The sequence below is a fragment of the Trachurus trachurus genome, assembly GCF_905171665.1.
Source record: "Trachurus trachurus genome assembly, chromosome: 5".
Classification (NCBI taxonomy): Eukaryota; Metazoa; Chordata; class Actinopteri; order Carangiformes; family Carangidae; genus Trachurus; species Trachurus trachurus.
Genome location: NC_139896.1, coordinates 36767818 through 36786946, shown reverse-complemented (window position 1 = coordinate 36786946; position 19129 = coordinate 36767818). Strand labels below are relative to the sequence as shown.

General features: G+C 40.2%; 1 long non-coding RNA gene across 1 annotated transcript; it reads right to left on the bottom strand.

Moving 5' to 3' along the window:
• Positions 1-3100: 3100 nt before the first annotated feature.
• On the bottom strand, positions 3101-5629 carry LOC310986248. Its single transcript, XR_014595401.1, has 5 exons — positions 5345-5629; positions 4968-5081; positions 4657-4745; positions 3939-4130; positions 3101-3519 (listed from the first exon to the last, which is right to left on the bottom strand). It is a non-coding gene; the product is annotated as an uncharacterized lncRNA (long non-coding RNA).
• Positions 5630-19129: the final 13500 nt, after the last annotated feature.

Sequence of the window (19129 nt, the reverse complement as noted above, 5' to 3'; positions counted from 1 at the left end):
GACGTTTGTATCTTCATAAGCAGTGTGTATTCATCAGCTACAAAATCACCCTCCTGATACCAATTGCAATCTCTGCATGTAATCTTTTTTTTTTTTTTGATATTTGATATTTTATTCATGTACTTTGCAACAGAGAATATATTACATATTTGCAATTACGACAGATGTACATGAAAGGGAACCCCAAGGAAGCAGAAACTGCTTATAAATAGGGGACCCAACAATTAAATTAGGCAAATACATGATTGAGGCAGAAGTTATATTATACATAGGAGGACAGGAGTTTTTTTTCTAACATTTTTTTTAAAGGCAGAAAAGGACTGTGAATATTTAATGAACCCATCCAGCCCATTCCAAATCTGCGGACCCCTGCAGACCACACTCAGGCTGGTACTTTTGAGTTTCCGCTTTTTTCCCAAAATAAAATTTTTTTTCCTGGTGTTGTGAGTGTGCAGGGGACGGGAGATTGGGATTGGGATAATCAAGACCGGGTTATGCAAATCCTTGATCCCTTAGGGCCGTACAGCCTATGCTCCAGTGGCTTCAGTCAAGATGAAGCTATACTCTTTGGATTTCTATCTTTCTCTCGACAATAATCTACAGATACAAGACTGCTGTCACCACGAGCCAACAAACAAAGTTGACTAAACATGAAAGGTGCTCCTTTGGAAGAATGTGAGTGTTAGAGAGGAGCTCCCTGTGGCCTTGTATTAGAAATTTCCCCAGAGACAGAGAACCAAGGAAATGGAACTACTACTGTGAAGGCAGATTTCTTCTTCCTTTTATTTTTTTCTTCAGTTAAACACGGTCAACTAATCATTTGTGTTAGTCACAGAGGGAAAATAGCCAACCTTCATATGGTGTCTCTTTCCATCATTGGAGACAGTTCTTGTCGGGTAAAGGAATGAAATCTGACGCTGAACTATCAACACTTCCAGACAGTCAACAGCTGCTCATGCTAACTTTAGCTATGTAATGGCAAAAGTGGCAGGTAGATAGAAATCCTAATTTTATATTTGCAGAAAAGGTTAAAATAAAAACAACAAACAACTGACATTTCTGTCTTCTCCTTGGATCTCAGTGTAGCCTACCTTACTGAACCCCCACACCCCCACCCACACTGAAAACAGAGACAGAGGAGAGTATGACATAGCCTGAGAACATGCTGCTATTCATTTTCTATCTTCAGCAATTATTTGTGACATGGCATGTCAGCTGTGACAAACAGTGACAGCTTGAGACATTCAGGACTGACACAGTGTTAGCAACATGACAACAAGTGAACCTTGAGATGAAGCGAGAGGGAGAGACAAAGAGAGGGTAAAACAGCAAAGTGTCGGGAGCAAACAGCCACACAGCAGCAGGGCATTAGTGTTGGAGGAGGTGAGGTGGACATAAAAGGGTGAGGAGATGCTGCTGTTGGGGGAGGGAACCTCAGTTGTATGAACATGATGTGTACAAGTAAAGCCTGTGTGGAGGAAATTATGATGCATTGAAAACGCAGCAGGAGGCAGCCCACCCGCGGTGCTTTGTATTTTTCATTTTAAGTCAACAGGCTGGAGAGAGAAACACGAAGGAAACCTTTTTATAATAAGGGCTAAATCTGGTGTCAGATAACACACCAACGCCTAATAAGAACAGCTGGTGTTCCTCGTTCTCCCTCCATGCCATTACTGTTATGCAAATTAACTCTCTGGCTGCACTGTTCAACAAGTTCCCAAATTTACCAAATACATAATTTGTAACTTTGGTTTTGGTTTCAGGTGCAAAAATTGGCTAGGTTTAAGTTACACTGTAAAAAAAATTCCGTAGAATTTACGGTAAAATACTGGCAGCTGTGGTTGCCAGAATTTTACCGTAGAAAATACGGTCACAATGTATTACACATTACGGTATGCTGTTTTGGCAACCGTAAATTTCACAGTAGAGAACTGTTATTTGTTTACGGTAATTTGCTGTAAAAATAACAGTTATAATATAAACCTGTTTACGGTAAATTCTTTTAAAAATAACGGATATACTGTAAACCTAATTACAGTCCATCAGTGAAAAAACACGGTAAAACTGTAAGATATAGTACGGTATTTTATTGCAAAATTCACGGTAAAATACTGGCAGCTGTGGTTGCCAGAATTTCACCGTAAAAAATACGGTACAACACATAATGGAATTACAGTTTGTTGGCGTAGATTTTACAGTCAGAAAATGCAAATGGTAAATTATTAAGGAAATAACCAATTAAAGGACAATTCCAGGCGAATTCAACTCGGGGGTGTATTTTCCTATCATTTTAGGTCTAAAAGAAGGAATCTTAAGATTTTCAGTTTAATCGCTCCTGTTTTGCGGTAGTTGCGTCTGTCCCCGCATCGCCACGGCAGCAATGAATGGGAGTGGATGTAAGTTCCGCTGTTTAGGCTGTTTCCATCCCTCAAAGCCGCAATTTTTTTCCACAGACAGCGTAAGATGGAGACTCAAACATGCACCGAGAAGTTTATTTACTTCAAGCAAGCCGACATGTTTGTAAAACTAGATCTAATTCAAAGTCTCCCAGAGTCTCGCGCGAGCCCGAAGTTGCAGTGTTGGTGTATTCAGGCGCAGTTGGAGCTATCGTTTGTGTCATAAACACAGGAATACCAACTCTTGACTTGCTTCAAGTGTACATTTTTTTCCACAGACAGTGTCAGGTGGCTACTCAAACATGCGCTGAGAAGTTTTTTTTTACTTGAAGCAAGTAAAGAGTTGATATTCCTGTGTTTATGACACAAACTGTAGCTTTCCTACTGCACCTGAACACACCGAGCACGGCAACTGGGTCTCGCGCGAGACTCCGGGAGACTTTGAATTAGATCTAGTTTTACAAACATGTCGGCTTGCTTGCTTAAATAAACTTCTCGGTGCATGTTTGAGTAGCCATCTGACGCTGTCTGTGGGAAAAATTTGCGGCTTTGAGGGCTGGAAACAGCCTAAACAGCGGAACTTACATCCACTCCCATTCATCGCTGCCGTGGCGATGCGGGAACAGACGCAACTACTGCAAAACGGGAGCGATTAAACTGAAAATCTTCAGATTGCTTCTTCTAGACCTAAAATGATAGGAAAATACACCCCCGAGTTGAATTCGCCTGGAATTGTCCTTTAAGCCCATTGTAAACCAAAGTACAGACTATAATTGATAAACTTTAAGAACCTCTCTTTGCATATACACATTCTCTGTGAAAAACAGAACTTGTCCAGTATACTCACAAGGCAGTGTTGACATCTTGAAAAGACAGTGTGTGTCCATACATATGAAGAAGGATAGTCCATGATAGAAGAAATAAACATAATGAAAAAAGGAGCCACTTGCCCTGTGTTGATCAACACTAATGAGTCACTGAGTCCAGACTTGGCTGAAGAGGGCTCTTAACATATACATGGTGTTCAAGAAACTGGAACTTAAAGCATCCAGCAGTCACCAGTTCTGCTTGAAGACTCATATATTGTCCATTTGGTGTCCACTGTAGACTGGCATGATCCTCTCTGCAGCCAGAAAACAGAAACAAAGCAAAGGTTAGATTGATGCAGTGCCTGAGCATGGTGCCTACAGAGATAAATTCAGCCTTCTGTTGTTAAACTGAGCTCCAATGAGCTATACATAGAATGAAACCAGCACTCTGGAATATAGTTTTGCAGGTCATCAGGAGTATTTCATTTATTTTATTGTATTAGTGTAAAAGGTAGAAACTGTCACTTTTCAGGACTAAATGATCATCAGTATTTGTTTCACCCTTGTCGAATTGCAGCCAAAATCCTGAATCCTGTCCGTAATACTGATTTTTTTTCTACTGTATGTTTGTATGAAGCTGTTGGCACCGTGCATTTGTGGGAGATCGATTGAGTGAAGTTTGAGTTGTGCTTGCATCTACTCATTTGCTACACTGACATAAACCATTGCTTACCTCTAATTAGCCTTGACAAGACTGGTGTTTGAGTCATTGGGTCCAGACTTGACTGAAGACAGGTGGGACAGAGTCTCATACAGACATGGTACAATGTTGAAGAAACTTTGGGCAGGTGTTGTCATCATTCCTGCTTGAAAATTCACCAGCAGTCTTCAATCAGGTGTTTACTGTGGACTGGCATGAACCTCTCTGCAACCAGACAAAGAAAGACAACAAAGAAAACATTGTTAATGATAATGATAATTATTATTATATAGCACACTGTTGCAAAGTGCTTCCTGCAGCAACAACAACAACAAACAAAACATTAATAAAAGAAGTTGGAACAGAAAAAAAAAATGGTGAATGAAGAGTAGGTTTAAAAAATCTAATAGAAAGGCCAACCAATAAATATGATTTCAGGAGGCGCTTAAAACAGTTAACAGATTTAGCAGATCTAATAGATTGAGAGAGATTGAGGGAGAAACTGTGGAGGCTACAGCTGAAAACACACAATCCTTTGGATTTGACATTAAATCAGTGATTTTGATGGTTTTTTTTAAGGATAGTTCCGAGAATTTATCCTTAAGGAACTCCAGATAATAGGGTAGTAGACATAAATGGGAGACATAATTATTGATGTGGCCATGTAAATATTTGACAGGTATGAAGAAACAAAAACATTTAGGCTAATGGCAGCACCAGTTCAGAAGCCTATCAATTTAAATGTACTCACTGAAGCTGAGTGTTGATAACGCTGAAGATGTACTGGCCATGCCACATTCCTGCAAAGTAGGCTGCCTTGCATTCTCCAGCTGCACCATGCTGAGGAGAAGGTAAAATGATTTTGTAGTGTTAAAAATGTGTACAACTAAGGATGGGATGGTTCTGTACAAATATAGTATATGTTGAACACAAAATGAACTCATGTAACACTTCAGTAATAATGATAATGGACAGAAGTAGCTACATGGATATCTGAACAAGGCAGTTTTAGGCCGGTGTATTTTCCCTCTTCCACACAAACACAGTAACACATAACTTTACCTTAACAGTAATGATGTTGGCCTCCCTTAGGAACTTCTGCACCTCCATGAGAGCAAGGCTCCTCTTCAGACCGTCTATCTCCATGTGCTAACGTTAGCTTCCACATACTTTACTCTGATTAGAAAACACAAAAACTCTGGTTACTCTCAGGTCCTGTCTCTCACGCTAGTCTCATGCTATAGTAGTCAGCGTTATTAGCTTAACGATCCACCGTTAGCGTTAGCATAACGACCGTTATCGTTATTAGCATAACAATAGACCGTTAGCTGTATTAGCATAACGGTCGTTAGCGTTAGCCTAGCCATCGTTAGCGTTAGCCTAGCTCATGTGCTAAACGGCCAAAGTAACACAAACCATGCTCATTTTTAAATACTTACAGTTCATCTGTAGCTTTTCCACGGACAGTTGGTATCGATCCAACCTGAGAAAGTCCAGTCCGATCCACCGACACTCGTTGCTGAAGCAGTCAGACTTTTTTGCAGACTGAAGCTGGGGCATTTCCATCAAAAATAAAATTAATCCACTTTACTTATGTCGTCTTTGGCTGACAACAGAGCAGCTTGGTTGTAACCAGGTTGTAACGGCGCTCCGGCCAAAAATAACGGATCTTGGTGGCGCGCAGCAAACCAACCGTTGACCCAACAAATGGGTTACTATGGTTACTGCTGGGTCACCTGTAGGTCACCCAAGCCAGAGCTGACTCAAGCTTCTTCTTTTTTTCCTTTTTTCTTTCTTTTTTTTTTTACTGTGTGTAGGTATGTTATGGAGACTACATGTTTGTACAATAGAGATGTTTGTATTTTTAAAAAATATATATTTATGTCTAAACTCTTTTGCACATTTATTCTGAAATATATGTTACATATAGGCTATTACATGTTATTTTGACTTAGTATCTTAATCTTATCTTAATTCTGTTTTGACAACATGTAGTTTTTCTATTGCATTAAGTGCTTCACATCGACCCGAACAATGCCCACGTGACCACAGCCTGTCCTGATACCATACTTTTTAACATTCTACTTTCTATAGAAATGATGGTATGATTTAATGGTTGTGTACCGTAAATTTAAACGTAAACACCAGCAAAATCTGTAATTCAGACAGAATGATACCGTCAATTTTACGGTAATTACACGCTTGTGACATTATGGTATTTTACCGTGAATTTTGCGAACTTTTTACAACATTCACAGTAAAATTCCATATTTTCTACTTAGTAAGACCGTAAAATTTAAAGTTATTTACTGTATCTTGATTTACGGTAATTCAGTGTATTTACTACAGTGATATACTATTTTTGATTTTACGGTATTTTACTGTTGCTATTTGACAGTTTTTTACCGTAATTTCTACGGACATTTCTTACAGTGTAAGTTTTGGATATCTGACCCTTGACCATTAGAAATAACAAACATGTTTTATGTAACAGGGTTATTATAATCATGCTCAATAATATCTAATCTATAAAGCAATGTTTTACATGACAACTTGTTGAAATGCTTTCTTATTGATTAGTTCATCTTTTGCAAAGCACACTGTACTACTGCATCTTTTGAATGAAATGTGTTTATTCCAAGATTATTCAATGGAAACAAAGCAAAATAATAAGAAAGGGCTTGAATTAATGATGATGAATGAAAACATGATGTTTTGATCCTCCTATCTGTCCGCCTATGTAGCTGAACACTCAGCATGACAAACTTAAGCCTGCAGTGGGTCTTATTAATAAGGTAAACTTGCCTCTGCCTTCTTGTGACTCTGGTGAATGCTAATGAAGAGCAACTAATTCTCATTAGCCGACCTAATACTGCGCTGGTGGACATGTCCGTGACTTTGTGTCTGCGAGGTGAAAAGCAAATTTGACATTTTGAAGAAGGCTGATGGGAAGGAACAAGTACAAGTGTTCCCTCAGGCAGTTCCATTTTCTCCAAGGTATCTGAGGTCAGACAAATTTAGTTTAGAGGCTCCTATTCATACAAAGGATAGTCTACCACTGTTTAACACCGCCGCTCAGCAGAGTTTTGTGTGTGTGTTGCTCCTATAGCTTGAACTTTATATTGTGCAAGTGGTAGGTGTGTGGTGTATAGTCTGCTGCAGGAGATCTAATTTTCTTTTAGACATATACACGAGACAAGAGATCACTCACAGATCTATAACCTTAAAAAAAGCAGAACAAAATCTCCTCTCCTGATTCCTTGCATTTAGGTCAAGTATAAATCCAATCCAATTTCAGCACCAGCACTGTTTTTTTGTGGTGTCTTGATGGCTGTATCTAGTAGTTGCCTCCACATAAATCGCTCCAAAAATCAACAAAGAACACCCCATTTAAGATTTAGTGAAGGGTAGAGGCAAAGATCTTTCATTCACACTGTTATGGAGCCGAGTCCATGCGCTGCAGAGAGGAAAGGAGGCAGGCAGGGTGGGGGGACATGAATTATTCAGCAGCTCTGCCACAGTGAGCCCTGGATTCCCATCCTCCACCCCACCAGCCTTGATCCCAAAGGACCCACAGCGGGCTTATAGTACAGCTCGCCCAGCACTACATATACAGTGGTGTATCCACGCTCCACAGCAGGAAAGACCACATGGGAACTTCAGATGCTGAGGTGACTGTGGCGATATTACCATCTCACAACTGAAAATACCAAACAGAAGCCAGTGTATTTCCTGTCACTGTAACAACCCGGATGGAGCTGTTCAACCCTTGAACTTGTGGACTGTATAATTAACATGCACCGCGCTAATGGGAGGCACCTTAGCTGGCATATGAGGAAGTTTAGGAAATGTATTCTGCTGGTTCCCCTAGTGTGAGCTGCAGGGGATGAGAGCAGCAGCTGAAAATGCAAATGTGCATAATGAAATTCGAGCAAAGCAAACTTACTGAAAACACAAAAATATTCACTCAAGGAACACAAATGGGACATGAAATGATTTTAACCTCAAAACAGAATAAGCTTCAATTACATGTGGTGGTGAATTGCTACATCCTCTGAACTGACAGCATTAGAAGCCCACAAACACCATCTCTCTCACTTTTTCTGTCTCTCATACACACAGGCACACTTTCCCACCAGCACACACATTTTTCTACCTTATCGTACTGTATTCAGTATAGCGGAGACCACTACTTCTGAAATGATAATAACAATATACTGTATTCAAATACTAACGTTGTAATTACTTTTCTATTGCGAGGACTTATAACCTTGAATCGTGTCAAGACAGGACCTAGTCTGCAATGGAGCAGCCTGTGATGAACACAGAATGGGACATGAAAACAGACAAATGCCATACTTGTGTCTTTTAATTATACATTTCTTCTTCATTCTTATGTATATATTTTATACATGCCTTTTTTTTTTTTTTTTTTTTTTTACATGTAAACATATTGCTTTGACAAATAATGCAAATAATTGTTGCATCATATGGGAAAAATCATTCAAGTATGCAAATAAAGTACAGTGAATGCTGTTTTTTTTTAGTTTGTTCTGTGTGAAAAGTCTAAAATCTAAAAGAGACAGAAAAAAAGCCAATATTTTGTCTGTGCTACATGTTGTTATGACCCGTATTTACGTTTTATTTTTGTTGTTAGGCGACATCTACTGGTCATAGTAATTATTACAGGTGCAAAGTGATAAGTTATTTGACATAGTATTGAGACAGACAATAAAAGTCCACATCAAGCTGTAGTTGAGTATGAGCACAGCACAGTATCCCAGAAGTGATTGAAGAGGGGAGGGGATAGGGAAGAAGAGACCTTGATGTGGGGACAGACTTGGCCTTGAAAATTCACAGACTCTCATGAGGATCAAACTCACGACATCAGAAATTCCAAAATCTCAAATACACCAACATTACTTTGGCTCCTGAACTCCAGAGAAAGATGTAATAATGTGCTCCTAACTGTAATTACAAATAAATGCTTAAGCCCTACCCCTACCTAATTCTTACCTGAACCTTGAAACCAAGTATTAATCATCTAATCGCCCTTTGGGGTTGTGAGGACCAGGCGGTGATGTCCTTATAAAGCAAAGCACAACCTTTTGGTTTTAAATGTTGTGCAAAATGTCTCTCTCACACAGTGTATGAGGTGAATGGGAGGCAGGTTAAGGGGACAGGCTTGAATATTCCATCAACACAAGTGAATCATCTTCAGTTTTATTATGTGGCGTTGTCTTATTTATTTATTCAAATCAGCCTCAGTCAAATTCACATCTTTCACAGCTACTTATTTTTCCTCACTTTAACAGCTGGAGGCTATCTACAGTAATCATCCTTCAGGTGGAAGTCAGGCACCGTTGTGTTGTCTAACGGTTCATTGCCAGAGCTTTGCACTGTGGAAGAGAATTAAAAGAATCAAAGGACAGCCATTCTTGGAAGGAAAATAACAACAAAGGGATCTGTCAGAGTGTAGGCTAAGCATGAGTAAAGCGGTAAATGAAGGCAAGGCCTTAGTGCTCCACCAGAGCAAACACGATGCACGATGATCGTGTGGGTGAAAATCTCTTCTTTGCTTTGTTATAGATGCCAGTGACATCTAATCTATTTCATCGTATGGAAAAAAAACAACCCCTGGTTCTTTGATGGCAGTCTTGTGCAGGCGAGGAGAAAATACCCTTGTCTCAGGAATGAATTCTTAGTGGCTAGCAGTCAGAGAGGAGCCATGGGGACAGATGTGCTGCAGCAACCTGGAGGTATGTTGATTTCTCTCAGTGGAAACCCGTGGACATGACGTGATGATGCTGAAATATGGCCTCATCAGCAGGTGGTTAGTATTGTTGCATTGTCCAGGTTGTTCTCTCCAACAGTGCACAACCTCTCGCACACACACACACACACACACACACACACACACACACACACACACACACACACACACACACACACACCCTCCTCCCACCTGTTCCCTTTCTTCACAGTCCTAGTTTTCAATCATGGGAGTGCGGCGACGCACAGGATGGTGGAAGCTCATTTCTCAGTGGCAACCAACAGTAATGGTCTTAACGCTTATTACACCAGCAGTGGGATTAAACCAGGTTATGTCGATTCCAGGCTCAATGGAGCTTGTGGCACGGACCAGAAGACACAAATCACCCAGCCATATCTCCCTCAGAGAAAAAAGGATACGGATCCTTCTGTATCACTGCTGACAAGTGGTGATAACACGTCTTAGAAAAAAACCTCAGTAATCTGGTGAAATCATCAAGTGGGAGACCGTACAGATTTTTTGTGACTGTGCTCCCTTTGGATGGACATGTCCTCAGGTAAGAATCCTGAACACCACTCATCAGATAATGCGGTGAGGCAGATAACCTTCCCCTTTTTCATTTTAGTCTGGAAGATTAAGACTTGTGCATTTTGCCATGAGCATGTTATTGGGTGTAGTTTTGTTTTCAAATGCACAATTGACATTTCTCCAGCGCAAAAGAGAAAGTGGCCAGTCCTAAAAAAAAACTGTGCAAAGCATTGAATGCACAACAAGTACTGTATTTGTAAGAAAAACAGGCATCACTGTAAACAAACAGGTTAAACACATCTTGTCCTACAGGTCCTTCTGTATAGACCAGTGATTCTCAAACTGTGGTACGCGTACCACTAGTGGTACGTGGGCTCCCTCTAGGTGGTACGCAAAAGACTCACCGAATTAAACATAAATAAAATGAAATAAATTTCAGATGCATCAAAAAAATCAGGCAACCGCATATTTTCGGCCGAAAATGACCAAAAATGCATTTGCAGGATGTTGTGATGATACCATAGAATAGAGACTGTATAAATACAAGCAAAAACCTGCCGAAAATGCCGACACGTGTATCTGTTTACCTGTTAGCTCCGTAGCTCCGTTAGCTCTGTTAGCTCTGTTAGCTCCGTTAGCTCGGCTACAGTCCAACTGGAGCGAGCGCTTCAAATAACCTGCGTTCTTGTGCACTGCGTAGTGTCTTTGATGTTAAAGTTTAGTGTTACTTCTCAGAGTTTTATTTTTACGATCGGGGGTCATATAAACATGAGGCACTGCTAATCTTTTCCGGCCAGTCGTCATGGAAACATGACGCTCTGTCAGTGCTGTGGCTTTTGGACCCGAGTGAAAACAAACGTGTATGAGCTGAAAAATGAAACGACGTATCATTGTATACCGCCATTATAATTAGTAATTAGTAGGCTAATTATTATTATTATTAGGGAAGACTGGGGATGGTTGTAACAGCATCACTTTCACCAATAAGGGATAACAGTGTGTAAATGTGCTCAATACCCACTCCCTCCCTGACATTGCATGTGAATTTACATGGCTGTGTCAGTGTGTAGGTTTTACAGCTCAAAAACATTTTTTTTAGGTCAGAAACTAATATAGCCTATTTTTTTCAAGCCTAAATTTTGACTAGTATTGATACCGTTTAAGTTTAAATTACCGTAAGTAACTTGTATAAGATGAAAGAGCAGGTTTTTGGGTGAAATATGAGTCATTTCTTACATATGAATATATGAATATGATCTTTAAGACAGCTTTCTAATGTTAGGATACACACCACTGCCCCCCCCCCCCCCCCCCCCCGCCCCGGTGGTACTTGGAGAAGCAAGTATTTTCTGGGGTGGTACTCGGTGTAAAAAGTTTGAGAACCACTGGTATAGACAATATCAGTTGTACCAACAATAAACAGTAGATCACAAAAGACCTCAAAATACTCAAACAATACAAAAAGAAGCTATTCCAGAGCTCACTTATTGTCCAACAGTCATGGAAATGATCCACAATCAAACTGGCCTCAGGCCTGTATCACTTCACTTCTACCATCACAGCCTTCATAAGGATAGTGAAAAGCCACAAAAAACCAACACCTCAGCTGAACAGATGGATCCTCTTCAGTTTGCATATCATGACCAACAGAGGTGTCAACAATGCCAGAATTTCATCTGGGTTTCTGGATTTCTGGTTCACCTTCAATACCCCAAAGCAGAGGTTCTCTGATCTCCTGCAAACACCCCATGACTATGACCTCTGACCCCTGTTCCCAAATGACAGTGGAAGCCACCATCCTAATCACCACTGGGTGAAGTTTGGAGATGATACTCGGATGCTTTCTCAGTGAGTTTGTGACTTCACCAAGAGAGTGATTGGTTGCAGCCATAAGTCATGAGGAACCAGTGTATTAATTAGACACCAGTACACCTTGTCATTGCCAAGAAACCACCTACAGTCCAACTCCAGTCTGCTCTTTGTCCCCTGATCTTTTTTTTTTTTTTCGCTAGCTGTGTTTCTAGTGCATGCTGAGCTGAACAACGCTTTGCTGCAGTTTTATTCTTAACTGACATAACATCACATTACACTGTCCACAAGACAGTGACTGTGTCCCTTTAGGAGAAACTTACAGTAATATATGTTGGCTTAAACCCTTTATCTGAACATTCAAGTGATGGGAGAACATCGATGTTGTTGAAAAATATGGATAGTGGGAATAATGAAAAGGCTTTTTCTCTGGTATCTCACGGAAACCTCAAACCTCACAGAGGATGTAGTCAGTTCTGATTTTATAGATGTCCCACACTAGAGAAGCTTAATCGGTTCATTTTAGTGACCTAATTCAGAGCTGCGCTGTTCGTGAGTTCTATCTAATGGGGACAAATCCTCTCATCCAGGTAAATCAGAGATGCAAGTGGGCGTCATCATTTTCCATAAGTTGAATCCAGGCTCTCCAGTTAAACAGAGAACATTATGTCCCACTCGCTACTGGTAGCTTCTGTATAAATAGCCTCTCAACATGAGTCAGGATGCACTTGCATTTCAGAGTGAGAGACAGTGTGACCCTGGAGGATGGTTAATGTTGAAATGGTGGTTGTGATTGTTTTGCACAGGCTTTTCAATGGTTGTGTAGAGCAGCACCACTGCCTCTCACATTGGTTTATGTCCTACCCCATTTTAGGGACATCGTGTCTGAAATGTTGGTGATCAATGTTTTATTGGCAAAGAGAATAAGAATATACTTTGATGGGGAAAACATCCTTTTCAGTTCAAAAGTCAAATGTAATTACTCATTCTTCCTATTATTCATGTCAGCATGTGCATTGCCACTGACTTCGTCTCTGCATGAGTCACGATTTATTCACAAATAAAAGTGGGAGACTGCATAACACTGGGGGAGGACTGATGACAAGATTTTATGTGTTCTGTGTTTTCAATAAGCACTGGCTGGCACACTAATATTGTTTCCCTGCAAGTGCTTTCATTGCTTTATACGTATGTCATCTGCTGTTTAGAGAAGTACTTCAGACAGCTCTTAGCATTTAGCTCAAAGTGCATCACGGAGCCAAAAGCTCAGAATTGGATTATTAGCCTTGTTTATCATTGAAAACACCAACAATGTCATTTGATTTGGATAGGTGTTTCTCATTATTTATGAAACTGACTCATTGATTCATGCAATTGGCAGACTAACTATAATGAAAATAATTTCTTACAGTTCAAAGTTTAGGGTTAGGGTTAACCCTATCTTAGTGAGCTTCAGTGTTGGTTCTTGTTATGCTAAGATAATATAAGATAAACAGAACAAAGATAAGCTAACATAAGAAAAACCATTAGCAAAGTTAGGATAAAATATGTGTGTATGTGAGTAGTGTATTTTGCAAATGTCAAACATTATTTGATCAAACAGAAGAAGAATTTAAATTTTAATACAAACACAATGTAAAAGCCAGTACTACACATTGGATGTGTTAAAACCCAGCCTTGTAAAAGTTATGTTCTCCACAGAGCAGATTGCAAACCTGCATGAAAAACAGTCTGTTTTACATGACAGTAAACCAAAAAAAAAAAATCCTTTCATTAGCCCTATCTCTAAAGAGGGATGACAGTACAGCTCATTACAGACACATGATGTTGACATTTCCCTGAAAAATTTCTGTGCAGTGTGGAGCCAAGGTCTGAATAATGAATACAGATCTATTAGGCAGCCTTGATGCCCTTCTCCCGACAGGCAGACTGTGTCCTCGCCCGGCCTGCTCCAAAGCAGGCCTGCAGATTGTTCACTGATTTCACTGCTCCACTCTGACTCTGTCTGACTACAGTCTTCACATCCACACTGAAAACAGCAAATGTTTTGAACAACAAATAACTCCTCTCTTATAATGGGGAATGATACTTTATTGTGATTCTAATATCACACATTTGGTTTGGTTTTGTGTCAACTGTGACAAGTAACCCTCATTATAAAAAGAGCCATAATGATAATAGTCTTTTACTATTAAATATAGAGATTTTCGGGAACCCAAACACTAGATTAAGACTAATAATCCAGTTGAAAATTCCTAAAGGGCAAAGTTATGTCACAACATTATGTGTAAAACATCAATATAAGTTGCTTGTGCAATTAAACTCTGTATACTAACTGCACCATTATTGTGGTGGAGTGTCTACCTCCGCAGGCAACCTCCACCCAAATGACATTCATCCATAACCATGGCCTGTCCTGTATGATTTCTGAAATTGAATTTTCCCAGGCCACAGATATCTAATAACCTCCCAGCTAATGACAACTGAGTCAGAGGCGATGACCGAATTGCTTTCAATAGGCTTTAGGTGTATCTGAACTCAATGTCCATTTGGTGGAAATTTGAGGCTTACATGAACATGATTTAAGACTGACCTTTCTCCGGAGGGGAGAGGGGAAGCAACCTCCATCTCTCTGACACAGACTTAACAAAAGCTAAAAATATATACGTCACAATTGTAGTTCAGTCATCCGTGCAGTCATATTTCAGTTCATTAAAAAGTGTTCATGTTATTTTGTCCATCATAGTCCTGTTTATTCTCCCTCAAGAGATGTTTTTCCTTTCTGCACCAAGGAAAACATGAAAGTGCTGATACTATACATGCAATATAGAATTGAATGAGTTTCACTGTACATGATAAAAACAGAAAAAACTGCAACAATAAGAAATTGATGAGAAAAAAAATGCTCAGTTGTTCTGAAAACTGTGGACTAAGCTTCCCAAGTAACTGATTCTCCATTAATGGACCATATGCTTTTATTTTTTCATATCTGAAAAAATGTATTATTACATTAACTGAACTTCCAGATATCTGAAAACTTGCAGAGAGCTTTTTTAAATAAAAAAAAACAAACAAACAACAAAAAAAACACAGTATCTTTTCATTTTGACTTTGCAATATGGATTTTATGAGATTATATCACTGCCTATGTTATTATGTTTCTGTTATTCTGCCCCCAAATTTGTTACGTTTTGTCCCCCTTTCTGTTATTACTGTGCTTTTTCTATCATATCTCTATTATGAATAATAAAACAGAATATAAATGTATTGTCACTGTCCGGTAAAAACAAAGAAATGCAGTCTGGTTTAGACAAAATAACACACGCACATCACTTCAATATATACAGAAAATATGTATTAAAATATTTTGGTTAGTGCAACAAAAAACAAACTAACTTCTCTTTAAAAGTTCATGAATAGCCTTATAGTCAATGCTACTTTATAACACAGAGGGGTCATGAACACTTTTTAGATCCTTTATGACGCATCAGCAAATTAGAAAAACCATTACCCACATAAGCATTGATCAGACGATGCAAAGAATAATGTGAATGTTGTTTTGCAGCACCTACAGAATCATAAAAAAGTGTTGATGCATTATTTCTGACAAAACATGTTAGACAAAAACAATATCTTTTGGTAACATTAGACAGACCTTATATGGCCTGTAATCCAGATAAAGTTGAGTCTACATTATTCATTGATGTGTGAGTGATGGTAGACATGATTTTAGACTGATGTAACAAATCTCCTGTACAGTTTAAGATTATTTTTCCGTCATGGCAGCTCGACGAGTAATCTAACGGGGTGTTCCCACCAAACACGATTGAATGGCGCGTCAAATGAAATCGCGTCGCGCTAGACGCTCCAGTTTTGACGCTGGTTCAAAATGCAAAAAACGCCTCGTCGCAGCATCGCGTCGCGCGACGAGCCTGCCCAAACAACAACATTTCTCCCACTATTTCATTCTCTGGCTGAGATAACCACCGTCGCTGCACTGGTCCTGTCCCTGTAGATGGGACAGGAACAGCGGTGTGGGTCTCTGGCTGCAGGAGGAGGAGGAGACAGCTCCGTGACTGTGTGACTGACCGCCTGTTGAGTGCTTTGGGACGGGGCGGCCGGCTCACAGCGCCCGCTGGTTGAACACAGCAGTGATAACGGGCTTTCAGGTCCGAATATCCAAACCACAAACGTTTGTAACGTTTGGAAAAGCAACACTGAAGAGCTGTGGCTTTGCTGCAGCTAATGGGGATCTGAATAATAAACTAAACTAAACCAGAAAACTTCTAATATTGTCAATAGACTCGCTCTGACTAAACTGCCAAGGGAACACCAGTACGTCCGTACGTCAGCACGTCGGTGACGATCTCAAAGCTGATAGGCTGTCGCGGCGCGTCTTCACGCGAATTTGCCGCAAAAGTTCAATTATTTCAACTCGAGCGATGAAGCGTCATCGCGCCGGGCGACGCGATGGAGGCGTCTAATCGCATGTTTGCATTGACTTTACATGTAATCTCGACGCGCGATGAAGCGTCATCGCGTTTGGTGGGAACACCCCGTAACAGTGATATAGGTCTATCTTGAAGAGGACTTATCTCTGTACTCTCCGGCCTGCTTCTTTGTGCAGTTTTTCTTTACTGCATTGCAGCGATGGTGTGAACGATGACTTAAATCAGCTTCTTGCAGCCCAGTACAAGTGTAAGACAGATGGCTAGGGATAAGGTCAGGGTTCTCAGGTGAGAGTGTGGGAGGACAGGGAATTACATACATGTATGCACCTGTTCTTGGTCCTTGCTCAGAAAAGCAGCTGTCCCGAAGAAGATCGGTTGTTAACTAGGTGAACTAATACGATTCCTGAAGGCGTTCACATAGGACTCCTGGAAGAGCAGACACCTGAGGCTCAGATGACCAGCTGCTGAAAGAATGAATATCATCTGTGTGTCTTGAAAAAAGAATTGTAGAGGTGGGTTCGATACCAACCAAAAAACACAAACATAAAAGGAGGACAAAGGCACAGACGAACGGTGAGATGTGAGAAGCCGGTGGTGAAGAATACTAAGAACAGAACAGACTAGGATATAAAAGAGAGAAGTCACAGCAGCAGCACTGACTGTGGACACAGTATGAGGCCACTAGCCACATCTCTGAGATCCACACAAACACACACATCCTCAGAGTCATTATATGTCGGTTGACATCTCTACGGTCCGGAGGTTTCTGCAGCCATTTACAGCCCTCTCGCCTCTTTCACACAGAGCAGTGCATTAAATGGGACACTCTAGCTGCAGCTTAAAGCACACAATCTATTCACTAACAGCAAGAAAATCTCCCTAACTGATTTGGGACTTTATAAAACAGACCCCCAAGCCTCATCTAGCAGCAGAGGTGGGACCACAAACAGTGAGCTTTGGGGTCTGAAGTAATACGCTCTTCATTAAAATGCATCAAAACAATGTCGATACACAGTGGCTTTTAAATCATCTTTCTTTAAAAAAAAAAACATAGATAGGAAGCAAATGGTGTCACTGCACTGCGGTGACTGTTTAAGGTGCAGAGATTCTGTCTGAGGCACCACATGGTGGTAGTTTGCTGAGATGTGCAGGTGATGCTGCTGAGTTGTAGATATCTGCCACAAGAAACACAAGCTAACACATTTCTGACTGTCTTCTCATGTGGTGTTTCAACCACTGAAGAGCATCTTCACTGTCGCCCATTATTCATTCTATTCATCTATCTATCCAATGCACTGGCTCAATATGAAATCAACAAAAACTAACCAGCCACAATACGTATATATATATATATATATATATATATATATATATATATATATATATATGAATGAATGAATGAATGAATGAATGTATATATATATATACACACATATATATATTTGAAACGCATCCCAGGTAGCAAAATTAATCCAGCCCATGGTCTGTGTACACCATGACTGTAAGATTTTATTTCCACATCTGGACTTATCATATCTTTCTGTTGTCAATCAATCATAGAGAATAGCCAGACTCGGCCTAGATGTGGAAGTGATTTGGGTTGAGCATCCAGGCAGATGTTGTATTCTATGGTTTTGCTGTCTGTGATATTGAGGTTCCTCAGAGGATGAATAATCTCGATTGTATGAGATTCTTGAGTTCCAACTTCTTGTTTGACACTGTAGCAAAAATTTAAATTTGGTACAAAATGTATCTTATTATCTAATAGCCAGGCAACCGTGAAATTAGCTGAGCAAATTCATGCTCTGAGGAGGACAAGTATCAATTTGTTTCTGGTTTTAAGCCAACATTTTCTTGGTGTTGTGAACAATTCATTCTCTTGGAGATGTCAATGGGGTTTTTACCTCTAATAGTAGATGCCAAGATATTGATGATATTTCATCATCTTTGTGTAGGTACCCTTTAATGTTGCTGTCTTTCCACTCTGCTTTATTTTTTTACAGTAATATTGACAAAGGCTACTCCCATCAATAAACCATTTTCCAAGTTATGACTAAATTGAACTTTCTGCTCTGGTGGGGTCCCCCGACCCCCCCCCCCCCCCCCCCCCCCCCCCCCTATCTTTCCATTACCCCAGTGGGATCCATGATTTCGCCGGCTGGAGTCATGCGGCTTCACTAAGGCATAGACATCAAATCCTCTCACATCAGCAGAGCCCGAGGCGATATACAGCCAAACACAGATCGCTGATGGACACTAGAAAGATGGATGAGGCTGCGTGTCCGAGGTATCAGTGTTACAGCAAGCACATGTAGCCTAGAGACTAGAGGAGCACTGTATGGCTGGGTAGAAATACTAATATAGTCTCCAGACCTTGAATGAGGTAGTTTGTTATAGGTCTCCTGAATTGAACCAATGCACATTACCCTTTGCTCTTATAGGTAAGTAGACTATATTATTTATAGTCTGAAATTGCGCAGATGTGCGCAAAATCCCCTTACAATTATTCCATTGTGGGTTTGACTTATAATGCATTCACGGCAGCCAATTAGGATCCATGCAAAGTACAAAGGGTGAACGCGTGTGTTTTCCCCACACATCTGTTAAAGGGTGCATAGTGAGCTGCAGCAGTATTTGGTGTGTGAGATGATGGAGGAGTAGTA